Source organism: Quercus robur, chromosome 4 (genome assembly GCF_932294415.1).
Source record: "Quercus robur chromosome 4, dhQueRobu3.1, whole genome shotgun sequence".
Lineage (NCBI taxonomy): Eukaryota > Viridiplantae > Streptophyta > Magnoliopsida > Fagales > Fagaceae > Quercus > Quercus robur.
The window spans coordinates 65,922,549-65,929,618 of record NC_065537.1 but is presented as its reverse complement, the minus strand read 5'-3'; the positions used below and the strand labels follow the sequence as shown (position 1 = coordinate 65,929,618).

Genomic DNA, 7,070 nt, shown 5'->3' with positions numbered 1-7,070 from the left:
TTTTTTCCCAATATCCATCTTGGTCATCAAATACCAAGATATAATTTAGCGATTAAAAAAATCATTCCATCTATAACTTATTAATAACTTACTTGTTTTAAATAAGTTTAACCCATGCACTTTTAGATTGAAAAGTAAATGACATTTGAATGATATATAATAATAATATGAAAAATGTGAGAAAAAATGGTGGAATTGACAAAAGAATAATCTAGAATAAAGTTATGGAACTATGTGAGTGTTACTTCAAATCATACAAAGCAAAATACGTATTTGCAACTCCGCCTCAACCCATGCTAAAGGACCATAATTTGTTGCTCTAGTTCATCGTATTAAACCATATCAAGCATTTGGAACACTAAATGGAGCTTCAAGAGCCATGATATAATATTTAATGTTATTGTATTAAAGTACACAAATGAAACATAATACCTCATGCCAAACTACAAATGACAAATATTAGAATCAAAGTTGCTTATTTTTAATACAAAGAGAAAAATTCATTAAAATTTCACAAAACTAATACTTGGGTGTGTTACAATATTCCTAACATTAAAGCTTGCCGCAATATATCGTGTATGACCAAGTCGGTCACGGAAAAAGATAATCATTAGCACAATGCATATGATTTTTATCACTAGCGATGAAGACTCAAGCAATGATCCAATAGAATAAACTTTGGTAGACAAGTGCACCAATCTCAGCCTCCTCTCTCTTACATATTGATCCATGGCTGCTTCTATTCTATTCCTGTTTCTTTTTGGATCAGTCGCAGTCCTCACACACATCTCTTTTGCCAAGCACCGAGCAAGAACAACTGCATCTTCTAGTGCAGCAGAGCCACCTTGTCCAAGAAATGGACCCATGACATGCATGGCATCTCCAGCAACTGTTACTGTGCTTTTCCTAAAGCTTTCAAGTAATAAGTCCCATGGGGCACGATATCTTGTGCCTGTTAAAGTCAAGGAAGTAAGTTCACTATTCTTTACCATCTCCACCATTTCATTTGGGAAGTCGGTTATTGACTCCATAGATGAATTTCTCATTAGCTCCGGATCTTTTGAAACTATTGAATCTGTCCAAAAAATATTCCATACATACAAACGTTAGATGATAAATAACTAGGAAGTGAAAGTTTAAGATGGTTTTTGTGTGCATGAGTTTTACACTAAGAATTGACAATTATTGCTAACAGCAATCACCGTCTAGAACTTGTAATTAAGTTCATATTTTTTTAAAACCATATGATAGACCATCTTTGGTAATGTTATATATATATACTTTGTAATAGTCATTTTAAAAAATATATAATTCAATAGTTATAATGGAGGAGGGAGGTTTTGTACCTAAACGTCTTAGTTGGAAATTAACATAAGAAGGTGGAGATGAATTACAAATATCTTGGCTACTTTGTAATAGTCTTAAGGTTATCTTATATTGTTCTCTATTAGATACGAGTGCAGCTGAACTACATACTGATAATCAAAGCAAATGTTAAGAAAAATATCTCTTATTTAAGAACTGAACAAGGACAATGCTATTAATTTGTATACCTCTTATTTTTCTTATAAAGATAAGAAAAAAAAAATATATACAAGGTGTGAAAATAATTTATTCTTCAAAAGGAAAACCATGATAAAAGAGATTAATAATCTTTGGAATAATATTCATATTTTGCATATCTTCTGTGCACATATTCAATACCACCTTCATGTATTGTTTTCCTACAAAGCCTACAAAAAACAACTCAGAAAATAATAGTTAGGATTACCTTGTGGTGTCCTTGGACGAGCTATGAACCAGTAAACCAATTTGTCATTGAGTGGAATTCTTCCTAGAAAAACATGGTCCTCATTTATTGTGACAAATTCAGGACTAAACCCATGTCCACTAGGGTAGTTAGTAAAACCCCTCACATTAGAAGTGGGAGAAACTCTTGGAGGTTTTAACCCCAAAAAATCAGCAACCACTGAATTTACTCCATCACACCCAATCACAACCTGCAGAGTTATAACAAAATAAATAAATAAATAAATAAAATAAAAAACAATGGGGAAATGTGAACCACTAGCTAATTAGTTTGCCATGCATGATTTTCCGCTATTACTTTTAATTAGTGTAATTAGAATTATACCTTGGCTTTAATAACCCTCCCATCTTGAAGTTGTAGGATGTCTAGGATAGGATACGAAGTTATTGCATCCAATTTAACAGTGAGTATTCTGCATCCGAAGCATACAGTCCCAATAGGTAGATCATTGGCTAAGGTTTCCATGAGAACACTTCTTTTTAAGCATCGAGCTTCTCCAGATCTGTCCAAAACCAAGATGTTAACAAAATCAAAGGAGACGTTTTTGCAATTAAGAAAATGAACATAAATAAGCCATGCAGTCCAACATTGTAGGCCCAATAGGTTCTTGCAAAAACTCATGCAGACGTTTAAAACTTAGAAAATGCTAAAACTAGCTACTATTAGTATAATTTTTTTTTTTAACCTACAAAATCATAAAATGTTATCAGTATCACATCAATAATATAATAAATAAATTTCTAATTTTTCTGTGTTGTATTTAAAAATTAAAATATTAATTTATAAAATTTATATAATAAATTTGTGAATAATTGCAATATCACTCTTAAAACTTTGCACAACTAGCATATAACATAATAAGTTAACAATGTGTATCGTTTGGTAAAGTAGTTTCAAATTATACTGTACAACTTTTTAAAACTCTACTTTTTAACTAAAAAAAAAAAAAAAAAGTTGCTCCAAATAGGATGATTGCGTTTATTATCCTCACTCTTGTTGAACTTGCAAATTACAATAACTATCATATAGTGGTTTCTTAACTTCTTTTCTACTTTTCAACCTTATTAATCTTCCAAAATTTTTATTTTTAAGTAGAGAATAATAATCCTCCCAAACTAGGTTGTTTGCCATTCCATCACATATATAGTAAATTAATAGCAAATGATCACTCGGAGAGCTAATGTTATTCAAAACAATTGAAATGTGTTTTCATTGAAAGAAAATAGAGCATACCCGATAGGAACTTCTTTTAGTGAAACATTGTTGGCAGACACGTCTCGAAACCTAATATACACAAAGATTCATAGTAGTCATAATTAATAAAAGATAAACTATGTTCAAGTTACGTAATATATTATTCATAGAAATAAAAAATAAAAATTTACATTGTGTATTCTACTATTCAAGTCAAAAAGTTACAATGTGTAACTTCTAATATATATATATATATATATATATATATATATTGTGTAGATGTTGTTAAACCTAATGGGTCTTGGAATTCATAAAATTGATCCATTCCTCTTTAATAAAAGATAAACTATGTTCAAGTTACGTAATATATTATTCATAGAAAAAAAAAATAAAAATAAAAATAAAAATAAAAATTTACATTGTGTATTCTACTATTCAAGTCAAAAAGTTACATTGTGTAACTTCTAATATAAATATATATATATATATATATATATTTTGTGTAGATGTTGTTAAACCTAATGGTTCTTGGAATTCATAAAATTGATCCATTCCTCTCTCTTGTAATCCCTCTATTATTTAACTATAATAATTGAATTCTATCTTTTAATAAAAATAAAATAAAACCTATTGCCAGACATAGACAATTGGGCAATGCTTACCCTATAAGAGGAATTGCAGTTTGTCTAAAAGCTTTGAGCCAACACCAAGTTGGTCAAGTGCACGCCAACCATTTGTCTGAATGCCTATTGCAGCTCCTGTGTCTCGCAAAGTGTCAGCTCTTTCAAGAACCAAGGTGCTGATGCCCTTCCTATACTCATTATCAAACCGATGAAAGCAATCAGCTTCAACAAATCACATTTGTTGAACAATTCAAATAAGCCCAAAAGAAAATGCACTTTTGTCAAAGTAGCCCAATAAATACTGCTAACTTTATGTTTCAAAGTTTCTACAAGTCACCATCCAAAGGTGTCATACTGACATACTTCACTGTTGAAAATTGTGGAGCTCATTTTGGACCTTGGGATGTTGAAGTCTACACAAGGATAATGCTTATTTGTGGCTATAAAATTGCCTGAAGATTGAAATACTACTTTTTTTTCTTCTTCTTTTTTTTATACCAGAAAAGAGTTTACTTGTAATAGTCATATGGCTAAACAACCTAACCTAAAACTCAAAGAACTAATTTTTTTTTCTTTTTAAATTTATTAAAAAACCAAGTAAGAGGGACTGAGAGACTAAAAAAATCATAAAGGAGGGCTAACATAAGCCAATTGAGAAGAATTAATCCATCTACATAGCCAACACAACTGATTGAGGGCCATTTGGGTAGCTTGTGGACTCAACTCCCACTTAGGATTTTTATCACACAAGTATTGTATTATTGTCCACTTCAACATCCATTATTCAATTATTAATGAGAGAAAGCTGTGGTTTCTTTTCTTAATTCTTTTTTTTTTTTCCTTAAAGATGATAATTAATTTTGAATAAGTTGAAACTCAAGTCTTTCTACAATAATTCATAACTCCTTTGTCTCTTTCCACTGGCCTTTGAACCACAAAGTTATGAGTAATGAATTTGTCAGTAATTATTTTAAAGAATTTTTTAATGATTAAATTGAAAAAATAAATTAATGAGAAATTAAGTATTTTGAAAATTAGAATACGAAGAAAAAGAATTAGGATATTTCTGTTAAATACAACTAGCTTGTAATCCCATGTATATGCACGGATAAACTTAAAGAATATACAATAAAAATACATAATATAATTCTTGTATATATAATTTAAATACTATTGAAAGTCATTTTTACATTTTGTTAACTCTTTAAAAAAATTGTAAGGATATTATTAGGTATAAAATGTAAATTCTCCATATTTATTTATTACTGTGAAACACTTTTTTTTAACGATTCATTTATTTTAGACATTTTGGTTTTTGTATATAATAATTCATTTGGATGAATATTTATGATGTGGCCCAACATTTTATTCTAAAATTAAAAAATAAAACTCTTTAAGAATAAATATTTGGGACACATGGCGCAAAATTAAAACTCTAATTTGGAATTGTAATTTGAGTTTCTCTCAACTTCACTTATTATTATTATTATTATTATTATACACCAATCTATTTCTAAAAAAAAAAAAAAAATACATTATCAATCTAAAAATATGCGATATTTTCATTTTATGAATAAATAATAGATTATTGATGCCTTTAGGCTGGTTTTTAATTAAAGCTTAGGCAAGACTTAGGACCGAGTTTATTTACAATTTATCTATTTTAAATTGAAGCCCAACCTAAACTATCATATCTATTTTTCTTTGAGAGAGAGAGAGAGAGAGTAGGACTAGGTTATAGTCAGATTCAAATCCTATCAATGAGCTTTTCAAAATCATTTACAAACATGATTACTCATAGCCAACAACCAATGAAAAAGAAAAAGAAAAAAAAATGCATATTTATTATTTATGCACCAAAAAAAAAAAAAAAAAATGCATAAAGCATATTTTAAAAGTAAGAATATATTAAAAAGAAATATATAACCTGTGAAGGGCAAGTGCAGTGGCTAAGCCACATATCCCACCACCAACAATTACTATCTCCTTATGTTCTGCAACTTCCATCTCTCTCTCTCTCTCTCTCTCTCTCTTTTGTAGTACTTGTAGTCTTGTTTGCTTAAACCACGCACCAGATGGGTTGTCTTTATTTATATATATAGAGCAAACGTACTTACGTAGTTTAGTTAGAGATGTGCAGCCAATAAATGAAACGTGAAGATGATAAAATATAGAGCCTGATGGGCCTACCTTAATGGGCCTGACGGATTGGAACTGTTGGGCCTGTATAAAGATGATCCCATGCGCTTTGAAGGCCCATCGCTGACAGACATAGTAAGGGCCCATGATCCGAAATCTCTATCGCCTAGAAAAGCCCTATGATCCGAAAATGGAAATCCTTGCTCACCACGCTCAGAAGAATTTGTATTAGAGTCCCACATGGAAAAGATTTGGAAACCAAGAAGAAAAGCCAACTCTCTATCACTATAAAAGACCTAACCCCCTCGCAAATCGAGGTACGTTTTGATTGACCCTCTCTAACGCTCTAGAGTGGTGAGAAGAATTCTAACTTGACCGTCGGAGAGTGTTTGGCCGGCACCACACCGGTGCTCTCTAAAGGTTTTCTTTCGATTGCTTCTGTTGTGCAGGTTCGCTTTGAGTCGCGAGTGCGGCGTGACCTATTGGTGATAATTTTCGTCGTCATCAGTTGGCGCCGTCTGTGGGAAACGTAGCACATTATCGCTCCCTAGACAAAAGAGTTACATGGTACTCACTCGCTCAATGGCAACCACTAACGACGTTCAAGAAGAAGAAGCCCCTACGACGGCCCTTAAGAGACAGGTCAGGACGCTCGCCACAACCGTGGAGCGCCTCACCAAACAAAACCACGACCTAGAAGAGCAGCTGAACCAAAAGAGTGCGGCGGTCAATAACCAAGGAGCGGATCAAGAAGGGACCAGCGCTGAAAGGAGAAATCATGACGGACCACAGGAGAGTAACGCCCCGAGCAGACCAGTGCAACGGGACACTAGCATCCCTTCAGTGACGGATATGGCTCCACAACCCATCATCGCGGAGATGCAGGCGATGAAGGAACAGATGGAAGTAATGATGAACGCTCTCAAGGGGTGAGTGTCTAGTGATCTTGACGACCTTGTCAACCGGACTGACTCGCCATTTACAACAACCGTCAATTCCTTCCCCCTGCCGAGTAAGTTCCGCATGCCAAGTATGGATAGTTATGACGGAATCAAGGACCCTCTAGATCACCTAGAGACCTTCAAGACCCTGATGCACCTTCAGGGAGTGGCAGACGCGATTATGTGCAGGGCATTTCCTACAACCCTAAAGGGCGCAGCAAGGATTTGGTTCAGCTGGCTAGCACCAAACTCAATCAGCACCTTCAAGGAGCTAAGCGCTCAATTTACTACGCACTTCATCGGAGGACATCGGTATAGGAAATCCACGGCTTGTTTAATGAATATCAAGCAGCGAGAGGAGGA

General features: G+C 33.1%; 1 pseudogene; it reads right to left on the bottom strand.

Moving 5' to 3' along the window:
- Positions 1-365: 365 nt before the first annotated feature.
- On the bottom strand, positions 366-5,756 carry LOC126722415 (monooxygenase 1-like; annotated as a pseudogene).
- Positions 5,757-7,070: the final 1,314 nt, after the last annotated feature.